The sequence below is a fragment of the Camellia sinensis genome, chromosome 7 (genome assembly GCF_055761805.1).
Source record: "Camellia sinensis isolate YWXY chromosome 7, ASM5576180v1, whole genome shotgun sequence".
In the NCBI taxonomy this organism is placed as follows: Eukaryota; Viridiplantae; Streptophyta; class Magnoliopsida; order Ericales; family Theaceae; genus Camellia; species Camellia sinensis.
In genome coordinates, this window is record NC_138967.1 from 284355 (window position 1) to 302500 (window position 18146).

General features: G+C 41.2%; 1 non-coding gene and 2 pseudogenes across 1 annotated transcript; all 3 read right to left on the minus strand.

Moving 5' to 3' along the window:
* Nucleotides 1-14220: 14220 nt before the first annotated feature.
* Nucleotides 14221-17260, minus strand: LOC114280543 (25S ribosomal RNA; annotated as a pseudogene).
* Nucleotides 17261-17478: 218 nt separating this feature from the next.
* Nucleotides 17479-17634, minus strand: LOC114280542 (5.8S ribosomal RNA). The gene has a single exon (XR_003635607.1). It is a non-coding gene; the product is annotated as a 5.8S ribosomal RNA (ribosomal RNA).
* Nucleotides 17635-17867: 233 nt separating this feature from the next.
* The window catches only part of LOC145796483 (18S ribosomal RNA), a 1807-nt pseudogene continuing 1528 nt past the window's right edge, over nt 17868-18146 (minus strand).

Genomic DNA, 18146 nt, shown 5'->3' on the forward strand with positions numbered 1-18146 from the left:
GTGTCGCAAAAAACGTTGTTTCAGATGACACCGCCAAATTTTAGGCAATTTCTAGCCTGTCTCAAAAGTGTCACTAAAATGACGTTTCAGAACGGACTGCGAACTTTGAAACAATTCCAAATTCGTCCTAAAAGTGTCACTAAAAATGCAATTTCCGATTAGACTCCTAAATTTGAGACAATTTCGAGCTCGTCCCAAAAGTGCTGCAAAAAACAATGTTTCCCCTCAGACAGTTGAATTTGAGACAATTCTGAGCTTGTCCCAAAAGTGTCGCTAAAATGCTGTTTCCGATTAGTCTGCCAAATTTGAGACAATTCCGAGCTCGTTCCAAATGTTTCACCAAAATGCCATTTTTTATCAAATTGCCAGATTAGAGACAATTCCAAGCTCATCCGAATTGTGTTGCCAAAATGACAATTTTTATCAGACTACTAAATTTGTGACAATTCTGAGTTGGTTCCAAATGTGTCGCTAAAACGTCATTTTCAATAAGACGGCCAAATTTGAGACAATTCGAATCTTGTCCCAGAAGTGTTGCGAAAATGCCATTTCATATCAGATAGCCAAATTTGAGAAATTTCCGAGCTGGTCCTAAAAGTGTGGCCAAAACATTGTTTCCGATCACACTGCCAAATTTGAGACAATTCTAATCTCGTCCCAAAAGAGTCGCTAAAATGCAATTTTTTATCGGACTCCCCAATTTGAGGCACTTTTGAGCTCGTCCCAAAAGTGTTCAGAAAATGCCATTTCTGATCACACTAAAAAATTTGATATAACTCTGAACTCGTCCCGAAAGTGTCTCGAAACACTATTTCCACTCCGACAATTCCGTGCTTGTCCCAAAAGTGTCGGGACAACACCATTTCAGATCATACATCCAAATTTTAGACAATTCCGAGCTCGTCCCAAAAGTGTCGCCAAAATGCCGTTTCAGATCAGAATGCCAAATTAGTGACAATTCCGAGCTCATCCCAAAAGTGTCGCCAAAGCGCTATTTCTGATCAAACTTCCCAAAAGTGTCACCAAAATGTCATTTTCAATCAGAATGCCCAATTTGAGAACTTCGAGCTGGTCTCAAAAGTGTTACCTAAACGCCGTTTCAGATAAGATTCCAAAATTTGAGACAATTCAGAGCTCGTCCTGAAAGTGTCAGCAAAATGACGTTTCTAATCAGACCGCTAAATTTCAAACAATTCTGAGTTTCTCCCTAACGTGTCGTGAAAATGCCATTTCCGATTAGACTGCCTAATTTGAGACAATTTTGATCTCGTCCCAATAGTGTCGCTGAAGTGTTGTTTTCGATCAGACTACCAAATTTGAGACAATTCCAATCTCATCCCAGAAGTGTTGTGAAAATGCCATTTTAGATCAAACAACCAAATTTAAGACAATTCCGAGGTCGTCCACAAGTGTTGCCTAAACATCATTTCCGATTGGACTATTGTATTTGAGACAATTTTGAGCTCATCCCAAACATGTCGCCAAAATGCCATTTTCAATCAGATTGCCAAATTTGAGACAATTCCGAACTTGTTCCAAAAGTGTCGCTAAAACTTCATTTCAGATCAAACTGCCAAATTTGAGACAATTCCGAGCACCTCCCAAAAGTGTCGCCAAAATGCCATTTACAATCAGATTGCCAAATTTGAGACAATTTCGAGCTCATCCCAAACGTGTCTCTAAAATGCCATTTGTGATTAAACCACCAAATTTTAGACAATTTCGATCTCGTCCCAAAAGCGTCACTTAAATGCCGTTTTCGATCAGACTACCACATTTGTAAAAATTCTGAGTTCGTCCTAACAATGTTGCTAAAATGCGATTTCAAATCCGACCGCCAAATTTGAGACAATTCTAAACTCGTCCCAAAAGTGTTGCAAAAACATCGATTCTGATTAGACTGTCAAATTTGAGACAATTCGGAGCTTGTCCCAAACGGGTTGCAAAATTGCTGTTTTCGATCAGTCTACCAATTGTCAAACATTTCAGATCCCGTCTGAAAAGTGTCGCTAAAATGCCATTTCTGATCCGGCTGCCCAATTTGAGACAATTTCGAACTCGTACCAAAAGTGTCGATATAACGGCATTTTCGATCAAACTCTTAAAGTTGAGACAATTCTAAGCTCGTCATAAAAATTTCACTAAAATGTCATTCCAGATTGGACTGCAAAATTTGAGACAATTTCGAGCGCGTCCCAAAAGTGCCACAAAAATGCAATTTCCGATCAGACTCCCAAATTTGAGACAATTCCAAGCTCGTCCCAAAAGTGTCGCCAAAATGCCGTTTTCGATCAGACTGCATAATTTCAGACAATTTCGAGCTAGTCCCAAAAGTGTCACCAAAACACCATTTCGCTCGAACTACAAAATTTGACACAATTCCAACCTCGTTCCAAAATTGTTGGCAAAATGCCCTTTCCGATTAGATTGTCACATTCGAGATAATTCTGAGCTCGTCCCAAAAGTGTCGCCAAAACCTCATTTCCGATCAGACTGTGAAATTTGAGATAATTCTGAGCTCCTACCAAAAGTGTAACCAAAATGCCTTTTTCGATCAGACTACCAAATTTGAGACAATTCCGAGAGGGTCCCAAATGTGTCTCAAAAACACCGTTTCCTTTCAGACTGTAAAATTCGAGACAATTCTGAGCTCATTCCAAAAGTGTTGAGCTCGTTCCAAAATTGTCGCCAAAACAACCTTTTTGATCATATTTCCAAATTTGAGACAATTTCGAGTTCGTCCCAAAAGTGTTGCCAGGGCATCATTTCCGAGCAGACTGCCAGATTTGAGACAATTTCTGAGCTCGTCCCAAAAGTGTTGCGAAAACGTCGTTTCCAATCAGACTTCAAAATTTGAGATAATTCCAAACTTGTCCCGAAAGTGTCTCCAAAATGAAGTTTCCGCTCTGACTGCCAAATTTGAAACAATTTTGAGCTCGTCCCAAAAGTGTCTCGAAAATGCTGTTTTTACTCATACTGCTAAATTTGAGACAATTCTCATCTCGTTCCAAAAGTGTCAATTAAACTGCCAAATTGGAGACAATTTCGAGCTCGTCCCAAAAGTGTCACTAAAACACCATTTCAGAATGAAGAGCCAAATTTGAGACAATTCTGAGCTCGTCCCGAAAGTGTCGCTAAAATGTAATTTTTGATCAAACTTCCAAATTTGAGACAATTCTGACCGTGTCCCAAAAGTGTCGTGAAAATGCCATTTCCAATCAGTCTTCAAAATTTGAAACAATTCTAAGCATGTCTCGAAAGTGTCTCCAGAACGATGTTTCCGCTCAGACTGCCAAATTTGAGACAATTCCTAACTCGCCCCCAAAGTGTCACAAAAATGTCGTGTCATAATGGACTGCCAAATTTGAAAATATTCCAAGCTCGCCCTCAAAGCCTCGCGAAAACGCCATATTGTCCAGACTGCCAAATTTGAGACAATTCTGAGCTCGTCCCAAAAGTGCCGCTAAAATACTGTTTCTGATCAGACTCTCAAATTTGAGACAACGCTTGTTTCCAAAGTTTCACTAAAATGCCATTTTTTATTGGACAGCCAGATTTGAGACAATTTCGGGCTTGTCTGAAATGTGTCACTAAAATGCCATTTATGATCGGACTGCTAAATTTGTGACTATTCTGAGCTGGTCCCAAAAGTGTCACGAAAACGCTGTTTCATATCAGACTGCCAAGTTTGAGACAATTCCGAGCTCGCCCCAAAATTGTTGCTAGAATGTCGTTTTTCATCAGTCAACCAAATTTGAGACAATTCCAATCTCGTCCTAGAAGTGTCGCAAAAATGTCATCTCAGAGTAAGCTTTGAGACAATTTCGAGCTGGTTCCACAAGTGTCTCGAAAATGCCGTTTTAGATAACACTGCCAAATTTGAGACAATACCGAGCTTATCTTAAAACTGTCTCCAAAATGCCATTTTCGATCAGATTGTCAAATTTGAGTCAATTCCGAGCTCCTCTGAAACGTGTTGCCAAAATGTCGTTTCTAATTACACTGCCAAATTTGAGACAATTCTGACCTTGTCTCAAAAGTTTTGCGAAAATGTCGTTTCAGCTCAAACTGCCATGCTTGAGACAATTCCAAGCTTGCCGCAAAAGTATCGCCAAAACGCCATTTCCGATTAGACCGCTAAATTTGAGACAATTTCGAGCCCCTCTGAGGTGTGTCACTACAATGTCGTTTCTGATTAGACTACAAAATTTGAGACAATTCTAAACTCCTCGTTGCAGTGTCTGCACAATGCCATTTTAGTTAGACTGTCAAATTTGAGACCATTCCGAGATTGTTTTGAAAGTGTCACCAAAACGCTGTTTCTGATCTGACTACCAAATTTGAGACAATTCCGAGCTCGTCCCAAAACTATCCCGAAGTTGCCATTTTCGATTAGACTGTCAAATTTGAGACAATTTCAAGCTCGTCCCAAAAATGTCTCGAAAATGCTATTTTCGCTTAGACTGCCAAATTTATGAAGATTCTCATCTCGTTCTAAAAGTGTCGCTATAACGTTGTCTCCAATCAAACTGCCAAATTGGAGACAATTTTGAGCTCGTCCCAAAAGTGTCACTGAAATGCCGTTTCATAATGGGGAGCCAAATTTGAGACTATTCTGAGCTCGTCCCAAAAGTGTCGCGAAAATGCAATTTTTTATCAGACTTCCAAATTTGAGACAATTTCGAGCTCGTCCCAAAAGTGTCACGAAAACGCCATCACCGATCAGTCTTCAAAATTTGAAACAATTCTGAATTGGTCCTGAAAGTGTCTCCAGAATGATGTTTCCACTCAGACTGCCAAATTTGAGACAATTCCTAGCTCGCCCCAAAAGTGTCGCAAAAATGTCATGTCAGAATGGACTACCAAATTTGAAAATATTCCGAGCTTGCCTTAAAAGCCTCGCGAAAATGTCGTATTTGTCATGACTGCCAAACTTGAGACAATTTTGAGCTCGTCCCAAAAGTGTCTCTAAAATACTGTTTCTGATCAGACTCTCAAATTTGAGACCAAGCTTGTCTCCAAAGTTTCACTAAAACAGCATTTTTTATTAGACAGCCAGATTTGAGACAATTTCGAGCTTGTCTGAAATGTGTCACTAAAACGCCATTTTCTATCGGTATGCTAAATTTGTGACAATTCTGAGCTGGTCTCAAAAGTGTCACGAAAACGCTGTTTCGTATCAGACTGCCAAATTTGAGACAATTCCAAGCTCGTCCTAAAAGTGTCATGAAAATGTCGTTTTCGATTAGACTGCCAAATTTGAGAGAATTCTGATATTGTCCCAAAAGTGTCGCTTCAATGCTGTTTTCAATCATACTACCAAATTTGATACAATTTCGATCTCATCCTAGAAGTGTCGTGAAAATGCCATTTTAGATCAGACTACCAAATTTGAGACAATTTTGAGCTAGTCCCACAGGTGTTACGAAAACGCTGTTTCGGATAAGACTGCAAATTTTGAGAAAATTCTGAGCTTGTCTCAACTGTGTCTCCGAAATGTCGTTTCTAATAAGATTGCCAAATTTCTGTCAATTCTGAGCTCCTCCCAAATGTGTCATTAAAATGTCGTTTTAGATTAGACTGCCAAATTTGAGACAATTCTAAGCTCGTCCCAAAAGTGTTGCAACAATACCGTTTCAAATCAGGCTACAAAATTTGAGACAATTCTAAACTCATGCAAAAAGTGTCTCTAGAACGCTATTTCTGCTTATACTGCCAAATTTGATACAACTTTGAGCTAGTCCCAAATGTGTCTCTAAAATGTCGTTTCTGATCGGACTTCCAAATTTGAGAAAATTCTGAGATCGTTCCAAAAGTGTCGCCAAAACGCCACTTTTGATCAGACTGCCAGATTTAAGACAATTCCGAGCTTGTCCCAAAAGTGTCGCTAAAATATCTTTTTTTATCAGAGTGCTAAATTTGTAACAATTCTAAGCTGGTCAGAAAAGTGTCGCGAAAATGCCATTTTGGATCGGACTACCAAATTTGAGACAACTTCGAGCAGGTCCCAAAGGTGTCGCCCAAACACCATTTCAGATCAGACTGCAAAATTTGAGACAATTTTGAGGATGACCCAAACGTGTCGCTACAATGCTGTTTCCAATAAGAATGCCAAATTTGAGACAATTCTGATCTCGTTCCAACAGTGTCGCTAAAATGTCGTTTCAATCAGACTACCAAATTTGAGACAATTCTGAGCTCGTTCTAAAAGTGTTGCCAAAATGTCATTTCAGATCAAACTACCAAACTACAGAGAATTCTGAGCTCGTTCTAAAAGTGTCGCCAAAACGCCACTTCCAATCAGACTGCCAAATTTGAGACAATTCAGAAGTCATTTCAAAAGTGTCACTAAAACGACGTTGCTGATTAGGTTGCCAATTTTTAGACAATTCTAAACTCATCCCAAAAGTGTCTCCAAAATGTTGTTTCTGATCAGACTGCAAAATTTGAGAAACTTCGAGCTGGTCCCAAAAATGTTGCAAAAATGCCAATCTAGATAACACTGAAAATTTGAGACAGTTTAGAGCTCGTCCCAAAAGTGTTGCGAAATGCTGTTTTCCGATTAGACTGCTAAATTTGAGACAATTCTGAGCACCTTCCAAATGTGTCGCCAAAATGCCGTTTCTGATTAGGTTGCCAAATTTGAGACAATTCCAATCTCGTCCCAGAAGTGTCACGAAAATGCTGTTTCAAATCATATTGCCAAATTTGAGACAATTCTGAGCTCGTCCCACAAGTGTCTCAAAAACATTGTCTTTGATTAGACTGTTGTATTTGAGACAATTCTAAGCTCGTCCGAAACGTGTCGCCAAAATGCCGTTTTCAATCAGATTGCCAAATTTGAGACAATTTCGAGCTCATCCCAAAAGCGTCGCTATAACTCCATTTCATATCAGATTGTCAAATTTGAGACAATTCCAAGCTCCTCTCAAAAGTGTCGCCAAAATGTCATTTCTGATCAGATTGCAAAAGTTAAGACAATTTCGAGTTCATCCCAAACGTGTCGCCAAAATGCCATTTTTGATTAGACTGCCAAATTTAAGACAAGTCTGATCTCAATCAGACTGCCAAAATTGTAAAAATTCTAAGTTCGTCCCAAAAATGTTACTAAAATGCTATCTCAGATCTTACTAGCAAATTTGGAACAATTCTGAGCACGTCCCAAAAGTGTCGCAAAAACGGTGTTTCTGATCAGACTGTCAAATTTGAGACAATTCTAAGTTCATCCCAAACGTCTTGCCAAAACGTTGTTTCCGATTGTTCTACCAAATGTCTGACAATTCTGATCTCGTCCGAAAAGCGTTTCTAAAATGCCCTTTTCGATTAGACTGCCAAATTTGAGACAATTCTGAACTCGTCCCAAAAGCGTCAATATAACGACATTTTTTTATCAGACTCCTGAATTTGAGACAATTCTGAACTCCTCTTAAAAGTGCCGCCAAAATGCCATTTTTTATCAGACTACCTAATTTGAAACAATTTTGAGCTAGTCCCAAAAGTGTCTCCAAAACGCCATTTCTTTCTGACAGCAAAATTTGAGACAATTCTGAGCTCGTTCCAAAAGTGTCGCCAAAACACCCTTTCCAATCAAAATGCCAAAATCGAGACAATTTTGAACTCGTCCGAAAAGTGTTGCCAAAACAAAATTTCCAATCAAACTGTGAAATTTGAGATAATACCGAGCTCCTACCAAACCTGTCACCAAAATGCCTTTTTCGATCAGACTGCCAAATTTGAGACAATTTCGAGTTGGTCCCAAAAGTGTCGCCAAAACGCCGTTTTAGATTAGACTGCAAAATTTGAGACAATTCTGAGCTCGATCGAATTGTGTTGCCAAAATGTTGTTTCCGATCGGACTATCAAATTTGAGACAATTCTGATCTCATCCCAAAAGTGACGCTAAAATGTCGATTCCGATCAGACTGCCAAATTTTAGATAATTTTGTGCTCGTTCCAAAAGTGTGACTACAATGCCATTTTAGAATGGACTGCCAAAATGGAGACAATTTCGAGCAAGTCCTAAAAGTGTCGCTAAAATGTAATTTCCAATCAGACACCTAAATTTAAAACAATTTCGAGCTCGTCTAAAAGTTTCGCAAAAATGCTGTTTTCGATCAAACTGCCAAAATTTTAGATAATTCTGAGCTTGTCCAAAACATGTCCCCAAAATGCCGTTTTCGATCAGTCTGCCAAATTTCAGAGAATTCTGATCTCGTCTGAAAAGTTTTGCTAGAATGGCATTTCTGATCAAAATGCAAAATTTAAGACAATTCTGAGCTCGTTCTAAAAGTATCGATATAATGCCATTTTTCGATCAGACTCTCAAATTTGAGACAATTTCGAGCTCGTCCCAAAAGTGTCTCTAAAATGCCGTTTTAGATTGGAGTTTTAAAATTTGATAAAATTTTGAGCCTGTCCTAAAAGTGTCGAAAAAATGCTGTTGTCGATCAGACACCCAAATTTGAGACAATTCTGAGCTCATCCCCAAAGTGTCGCGAAAACGCCATTTTCGATCAGACTAAAAAGTTTGAGACAATTCTGAGGTCGTCCCAAAAGTGTTTGCAAAACGCTGTTTCTATTAGACTGCCAAATTTGAGAAAATTCCAAGCTCGTTTAAAAAGTGTCGCCAAAACGTTGTGTCTGATCTGATATCCAAATTTGAGACAATTTTGAACTCCTTCCAAAAGAGTCAAATTTGAGACAATTTCGAGCTGGTCCCCAAAGTGTCTCTAAAATGCCGTTTCCTTTCAGACAGCAAAATTTGAGACAATTTATAATTCTGAACTCGTCCCAAACTTGGCCCAAAAGTGTCGCCGAAATGTCGTTTCAAATCAGTTTGCCAAAATATTAGATAATTCTGAACTAGTCCCAAAAGTGTCACTCAAATGGCGTTTTTGATCAGACTGTCAAATTTGAGACGAGTTATAATTTGTCCCAAATGTGTCGCGAAAATGTTGTCTCAAATGTGGTTGCCTGATGAAAATGCCATTTCAGAAAAGACGGCCAACATTGAGACAATTTCAAGTTGGTTCCATAAGTGTCGCGAAAATGCCGTTTCAGATAAGACTACCAAATTTGAGACAATACCGAGCTTGTCTTAAAAGTGTCCCCAAAATGCCATTTCCGATCGGATTACCAAATTTGAGTCAATTCCGAGCTCCTCTGAAACGTGTTGCCAAAATGCCGTTTCTGATCAGACTGCCAAATTTGAGACAATTCCGAGCTCGTCTCAAAAGTGTTGCGAAAATGCCATTTCAGATCAGACTGCCATGCTTGAGACAATCCAAGCTTGTCCTAAAAGTATCACCAAAATACCATTTCCGATCAGACTGCTGAATTTGAGACAATTCTGAGCCCCTCCCAGGAGTGTCGCTACAATGCCGTTTCTGATTAGACTACAAAATTTGAGACAATTCTTAACTCCTCCGAACATTGTCTCCATAATGTCGTTTTAGTTAGACTGCCAAATTTTAGACCATTCCGAGATCGTTCCGAAAGTGTCACCAAACCACTGTTTCTGATCTGACTACCAAATTTGAGACAATTCCGAGCTCGTCTCAAAACTATCCCAAAATTGCCATTTTTGATTAGACTGTCAAATTTGAGACAATTTCGAGCTGGTCTCAAAAGTGTCTCCAACACGCCGTTTCTGTTCATAATGCAAAATTTTAGATAATTTCAAGCTCGTTCAAAAATTGTCGTCAAAACGCTGTTTCTGATCTGACAACCAAATTAGAGACAATTCCGAACTAGTCCCAAAAGTGTTGGGAAAAGTCGTTTCTGTTCGGACTGCAAAATTTGAGACAATTTCAGGCTCGTTCCAAAAGTGTCGAGCTTGTTCCAAAAGAGTCGCAAAAACGATCTTTCTGATCAGATTGACAAATTTTAGACAATTTCGAGCCCATCCCAAAAGTGTTGCCAAAATGCCATTTTCGATCAAACTGCCAAGTTTGTGACAATTCCAATATCGTTCCAAAAGTGTCGCGAAAATGCCGTTTTCGATCAGACTAACAAATTTGAGACAATTTCGAGCTGGTCTTAAAAGTGTCGCAAAAAACGTTGTTTCAGATGAGACTGCCAAATTTTAGGCAATTTCTAGCCTGTCTCAAAAGTGTCACTAAAATGCCGTTTCAGAATGGACTGCCATATTTGAAACAATTCCGAGCTCGTCCCGAAAGTGTCGGTAAAAATTCAATTTCTGATTAGACTTCTAAATTTGAGACAATTTCGAGCTTGTCCCAAAAGGGCTACAAAAACAACGTTTCCCCTCAGACTGTCAAATTTGAGACAATTCTGAGTTTGTCCCCAAAGTGTCGCAAAAATGCCGTTTCCGATTAGTCTGCCAAATTTGAGACAATTCTGGGCTTGTTCCAAATGTTTCACCAAAATACTATTTTTTTCTTTATCAAACTGCCAGTTTTGAGACAATTCCGAGCTGATCCGAATTGTGTTGCCAAAATGACAATTTTTATCTGACTACTAAATTTTTGACAATTCCGAGTTGGTCCCAAAAGGGTCGCTAAAATATTGTTTTCAATAAGACAGCCAAATTTAAGACAGTTCGAAGCTCATCCCAGAAGTGTTGCGAAAATGCCATTTCATATCAGACATCCAATTTGAGAAAATTCCGAGCTGGTCCTAAAAGTGTTGCCAAAATATTATTTCCGATCACACTGCCAAATTCGAGACAATTCTGAGCTCGTCCCAAAAATGTCGTGAAAACGCTATTTTTGATCCGACTGCCAAATTTGATATAATTCCAATCTCATTCCAAAAGAGTCACTAAAATGCAATTTTTTTACCGGACTCCCAAATTTGAGACACTTTCGAGCTGGTCCCAAAAGTGTTCAGAAAATGCCATTTCTGATCAGACTACAAAATTTGATATAACTCCGAACTCATCACAAAAGTGTCTCGAAAACGCTGTTTCCAATCAGACAATTATGTGCTTGTCCCAAAAGTGTCGCGACAACACCGTTTCAAATCAGACTGCCAAATTTGAGACAATTCCGAGCTCGTCCTAAAAGTGTCGCCAAAATGCCATTCCAGATCAGACAGCCAAATTAGTGACAATTCCAAGCTCGTCCCAATAGTGTCGCCGAAACGCTGTTTCTAATCAGACTTTCATATTTGAGACAATTCAAAACTCATGACAGAACTGTCACCATAACGACGTTTCTGATTAGACTGCTAATTTTCAGACAATTCTGAACTCGTCCCAAAAGTGCCACCAAAATGCCATTTTCAATCAGAATGCCAAATTTGAGAGAACTTCGAGCTGGTCCCAAAAGTGTCACGCAAATGGCGTTTCAGATAAGATTGCAAAATTTGAGACAATTCAGAGCTCATCCCAAAAAGTGTCAGCAAAATGGCGTTTCTGATCAGACCGCTAAATTTCAGACAATTTTGAGCTCCTTCCAAACGTGTCGCGAAAATGCGATTTCTGATTCGACCGCCAAAATTGAGACAATTTCGATCTCATCCCAAAAGTGTCGCTGAAGTATTGTTTTCGATCAGATTGCCAAATTTGAGACAATTCCAATCTTGTCCCAGAAGTGTCATGAAAATGCCATTTTAGATCAACCAGTCAAATTTGAGACAATTCTGAGGTCGTCCACAAGTGTCACCTAAACATGATTTCCGATTAGACTGCTGTATTTGAGACAATTTTGAGCTCGTCCCAAACATGTCGCCAAAATGCCATTTTCAATCAGATTGCCAAATTTGAGACAATTCCAAGCTCGTTCCAAAAGTGTTGCTAAAACTCCATTTCTGATCAGACTGCCAAATTGGAGACAATTCCGAGCACCTCCCAAAAGTGTCGCCAAAATGCCATTTACGATAAGATTGCCAAATTTGCGACAATTTCGAGCTCATCCCAAACGTGTCTCTAAAATGCCATTTGTGATTAAACCACCATATTTTAGACAATTTCGATCTCGTCCCAAAAGTGTCACTAAAATGCCGTTTTCAACCACACAGCCACATTTGTAAAAATTCTGAGTTCGTCCTAACAATGTTGCTAAAATGCAATTTCAAATCCGACCGCCAAGTTTGAGACAATTCTAAGCTCGTCCCAAAAGTGTGGCAAAAGCACCGATTCTAATCGGATTGTCAAATTTGAGACAATTCTGAGCGCGCCCCAAATGGGTCGCAAAATTATTGCTTCTAATCAGTCTATCAAATGTCAGACAATTCTAATCCCGTCCAAAAAGTGTCGCTAAAATGCCAATTCTGATCAGAACTGCCCAATTTGAGACAATTTCGAACTCGTACCAAACGTGTCGATATAACGGCATTTTTTATAAAACTGTTAAAGTTTAGACAATTCTGAACTCGTCATAAAAATTTCACTAAAATGCCATTCCAGATTGGACTGCAAAATTTGAGACAATTTCGAGCGCGTCCCAAAAGTGCCACTAAAATGCAGTTTCCAATCAAACTCCCAAATTTGAGACAATTCCAAGCTCGTCCCAAAAGTGTCGCCAAAATGCCGTTTTCGATCAAACTGTATAATTTGAGACAATTTCAAGCTGGTCCCAAAAGTGTCACCAAAACGCCATGTTGCTCAGACTACAAAATTTGAGACAATTCCAACCTCATTCCAAAATTGTTGGCAAAATACCCTTTTCGATTAGATTGTCAAATTCGAGACAGATCTGAGTTCGCCCAAAAGTGTCACCAAAATGTCGTTTTCGATCAGACTGTGAAATTTGAGATAATTCCGAGCTCCTACCAAAAGTGTAATCAAAATGCCGTTTTCGATCAGACTGCCAAATTGAGACAATTCCAATTTGGTCCCAAATGTGTCTCAAAAACGCCGTTTCCTTTCAGATTGCAAAATTCGAGACAATTTTGACCTCATTCCAAAAGTATCGAGCTCATTCCAAAATTGTCGCCAAAACAACCTTTCTGATCAGATTGCCAAATTTGAGACAATTTCGAGTTCGTCCCAAAAGTGTTGCCAAAACCTCATTTTCGAGCAGACTGCCAGATTTGTGACAATTCTGATCTCGTCCCAAAAGTGTCGCTAGATTGTTGTTTTCAATCAGACTACCAAATTTGATATAATTTCGATCTCATCCTAGAAGTGTCGTGAAAATGCCATTTATGATCAGACTGCCAAATTTGAGACAATTTTGAGTTGGTCCCACAGGTGTTGCGAAAACGACGTTTCAGATAAGACTGCTAAATTTGAGAAAATTCTGAGCTTGACAAACAGTGTCTCCAAAATGTTGTTCCTAATCAGATTGACAAATTTCAGTCAATTCTGAGCTCCTTCCAAACGTGCCACCAATATGTCATTTCTGATCAGACTGCCAAATTTGAGACAATTCCGAGCTCGTCCCATAAGTGTCGCGAAAATGTCGTTTCAGATCAAACTGCCAAGTTTGAGTCAATTCCAAGCTCGTCCCAAAAGTGTCGCCAAAATGCCGTTTTCGATCAGATCGTTGAATTTGAGACAATTCTGAGCTCGTCCCAAACATGTCACCAAAATGACGTTTTAGATTAGACTGCCAAATTTGAGACAATTCTGAGCTCGTCACAAAAGTGTTGCAAAAATACCATTTCAGATCAAACTACAAAATTTGAGACAATTCTAAACTCATCCAAAAAGTGTCTCCAAAATGCTGTTTCTGCTTATACTGCCAAATTTGATACAACTCTGAGCTAGTCCCAAATGTGTCTCTAAATTTTAGAAAATTTAGACTTCCAAATTTTAGAAAATTCTGAGCTCGTTCCAAAAGTGTCGCCAAAACACCACTTTTGATCAGACTGCCAAATTTAAGACAATTCTGAGCTCGTCCCAAAAGGGTCGCTAAATGCCATTTTTTATCAGAGTGCTAAATTTGTAACAATTCTGAGCTGGTCACAAAAGTGTCACGAAAATGCCATTTCGGATCAGACTACCAAATTTGAGACAACTTCGAGCTGGTCCCAAAGGTGTCACCAAAACTCTGTTTCAGGTCAGACTGCAAAATTTGAGACAATTTCGAGCACGACCCAAACGTGTCGCTACAATGTTATTTCCGATAAGAATGCCAAATTTGACATAATTCTGATCTCGTTCCAAAAATGTCGCTAAAATGTCGTTTCGATCAGACTACCAAATTTGAGACAATTTTGCGCTCGTCCTAAAAGTGTTGCCAAAATGTCGTTTCAGATCAGACTACCAAACTATAGAGAATTCTAAGCTCATTCCAAAAGTGTCGCCAAAACGCCATTTCTGATCAAACTGCCAAATTTGAGATAGTTTAGAAGTCATCGCAAAAGTGTCACCGAAACGACGTTGCTGATTAGGTTGCCAATTTTTAGACAATTCTAAACTTGTCCCAAAAGTGTCTCTAAAATGTTGTTTCCGATCAGACTGCAAAATTTGAGACAACTTCAAGCTGGTCCCAAAAATGTTGCAAAAATGCTGATCTAGATAACACTGCAAAATTTGAGACAATTTAGACCTCGTCCCAAAAGTGTCTGCAAAATGCCGTTTCCGATCAGACTGCTAAATTTGAGACAATTCTGAGCACCTCCCAAATGTGTCGCCAAAATGCCATTTCTAATTAGACTGCCAAATTTGAGACAATTCTGATCTCGTCCCAAAAGTGTCGCTAAAATGACATTTTCAATCACATTACCAAATTTGAGACAATTCCGATCTCGTCCCAGAAGTGTCGCAAAAATGACATTTCAGATCAGATTGCCAAATTTGAGACAAAAAGAGGGGCAGCGCCCCGCCTCCAATTCATGGAATAAGTAAAATAACATTAAAAGTTGTGGTATTTCACTTTTGCCGTTTCCGGCTCCCACTTATCCTACACCTCTCAAGTCATTTCACAAAGTCAAACTAGAGTCAAGCTCAACAAGGTCTTCTTTTCCCGCTAATTCTGCCGAGCCCATTCCCTTGGCTATGGTTTTGCTGGATAGTAGACAGTGATAGTGGGAATCTAGTTAATCCATTCATGCACGTCACTAATTAGATGACGAGGCATTTAGCTACCTTAAGAGAGTCATAGTTACTCCCACCGTTTACCCATGCATGGTTGAATTTCTTAACTTTAACATTCAGAGCACTGGGCAGAAATCACATTGTGTGAGCATCTCCAGGGACCATCGCAATGTTTTGTTTTAATTAAACAATAGGATTCCCCTTGTCCATACCAGTTCTGAGTTGACTATTCGCTGCTCGGGGAAGGCCCCACGAGGAACCGTTCCCAGTCCGTCCCTAACTGACACGCAACGATCCACTCTTGTCGTGAGAGCAGCGAGAGCAGTCCGCTGACAGCCAATGGGTTCGAGACTGGGACCTCCGTGCCTAGCCTTCAGAGCCAATCCTTTTCCCTAAGTTACGGATCCATTTTGCCGACTTCCCTTGCCTACATTGTCCCATCGACCAGAGGCTATTCACCTTGGAGACCTGATGCAGTTATGAGTACGACTGGGAGTGGGAGGCACTTGGTCCTCTGGATTTTCAAAGGTCGCCGGGGGCGTACCGGACACCACGTAACGTGCGGTGCCCTTCCAGCTGCTAGACTGTACCTCCGACTGGGCCATTTCCAGGGTGGGCAGACTGTTAAACAGAAAAGATAACTCTTCTCGAGGCCCCCATTGATGTCTCCGAACTCCCTAACGTTGCCATCAGTTGCCACGTCCTAGTTTCAGAATTTTACCCCGATTTCTTTTCGAAGCTCGCACTGAACACGCTCTCTATCGGGGTTCCCCCGACTCTTAGGATCAACTAACCAATGTGCAAGTGCCGTTCACATGGAACCTTTCCCCTCTTTGGCCTTCAAAGTTCTCATTTGAATATTTGCTACTACACCAAGATCCACACCAACGGCCGCTCCGCTCGGGCTCGCGCCCAAGGTTTCGCAGCGACCATTGCGCCCTCTTACTCATCGGGGCCTGGCACTTGCCGCGATGGCCTGGTATAGATCGCACGCTTAAACGCCATCTATTTTTGGGGCTAGTTGATTCAACAGGTGAGTTGTTAGCAGATTTCAACTTCCATGACCGTCGTCCTACTGTTTTAATCGACCAATACCCTTTGTGGGTTCTAGGTTAGCGCGTAGTTGGCCACCGTAGCCCAGCTTTCGGTTCATTCGGCATCTCTAGTTCTGCTTATCAAAAATGGCCCACTTGGATCTCTCAATTATGTGGCACGACTCAACGAAGCAGCTGCGCCGTCCTACCTATTTAAAGTTTGAGAATAGGTCGAGGGCGTTGCGCCCCCAATGCCTCTAATCATTGGCTTTACCTGATAGAACTCGTGCCCAGGCTGCAGCTATCCTGAGGAAAATTTTGGAGGGAACCAGCTACTAAACAGTTCGATTAGTCTTTTTCCCCTATACCCAAGACAAACGAATGATTTGCACGTTAGTATCGCTGCGGGCCTCCACCAGAGTTTCGTTTGGCTTTGCCTCGTTTAGGCATAGTCCACCATCTTTCGAGTCCCGACAGGAATGCTCACACTCGAACCCTTCTCAGAAGATCAAGGTCAGTCAACGGTGCAACCCGCGAGGGGATCCCGTCAATCAACTTCCTTGTACCTGATGAGTTTACTTACCTGTTGACTGGCACACATGTCAGACTCCGTGGTTCGTGTTTCAAGACGATCCGAATAGGGAGCTCACAGGCCAGTGCTGGGAGCGTACAGATGCCAAAGCATGCCCGAAGGCATGCCCTGCCAGCCATGATCAAGGTAAAGGCGTCTCCGTGGGCTTTTCGACTGCCCGGGCTTTGGCCTCCGCTCCAATCCACACCTGTCCATGCCTGAAGTCAATCAGCAGACCAGCTAGTTGCATTTCCACATCCAACCGAGGTGCATCGCCAGCCCCTATCCATTTTCCTCTCGACAATTTCAAGCACTCGTTGACTCTCTTTTCAAAGTCCTTTTCATCTTTCCCTTGCAATACTTGTTTGCTATCGGTCTCTCGCCCGTATTAGACATGGACAGAATTTACCTCCCAATTAGGGCTGCATTCCCAAAAAACCCGACTCACAAACAGCGCCTCGTGGTGCGATAGGGTCCGGGCACAACGGGGCTCTCACCCTCTCTGGAACCCCTTTCTAGGGGACTTGGGCCTGGTCTGTCACTAAGGACGCTTCTCCAGACTACAATTTAAACAACAGAGTTGCTCGATTTTCAAGCTGGGCGCTTCCCAGTTCACTCACTGTTACTTGGGAAATCCTTGTAAGTTTCTTTTCCTCCACTTATTGATATGCATAAACTCAGTGGGCAATCCCGCCTAACCTGGGGTCGCAATCGGAGCGCCTTGGTAACAACGTGATAGGGTCACAATAGACCTCCCGCGACGACTTGGACGCGCGTAAGGAAACGCAATAGTTTGTCAACCACCACTCGTCGTGACGCATCATCTGTCATGAGGGACTCATTTTTAGGCTGATCGCACGCTAGGGGGCCAACATCCGCCCGCAACCCTTCCCTTCAAGGGGAAGGGGTACGGGCGCCACAACGTGAGACGCCTAAGTAGATGTGCCCTCAACCTAATGGCTTCGGGCGCAACTTGTGTTCAAAGACTCAATGGTTCACGAGATTTTGTAATTCACACCAAGTATCACATTTTGCTATGTTCTTCAACGATGCGAGAGCCAAGATATCCATTGTCGAGAGTTGTTTTAGTTTTTTGTCAGATGCAGCACATGAGCTCTCTCTCTTTGTTCAAGTTCCTTGGCGTGATTCGCATAGGGGTTTGTTGTTTTGCCAAGAAATGGCACCTGCCACTCCTAGAGGGGCACCAGGAGCACTCCCAATGAAGGGCAATAGGAGGGAGCCGACGGCCTACCTCCTTCTTCCCTAGTGATAATATGACAAGTTCACGGGTCATTCTGCTACGCAGGGGCATCGACAATGATCCTTCCGCAGGTTCACTTACAGAAACCTTGTTACAAGTTCTCCTTCCTCTAAATGACAAGGTTTAGTGGAATTCTCACGACGTTGCTAGCAGTGAACCGCCCACGTCGCCGCAATCCGAACACTTCACTAGACCATTCAATTAGTAGGAGGGACAGGCGATGTATACAAAGGACAGGGACACAGTCAACGCGAGCTGATTACTCGTGCTTACTAGGAATTCCTAGTTGAAGACCAACAATTGCAATGAACTATCCCCATCACAATGAAATTT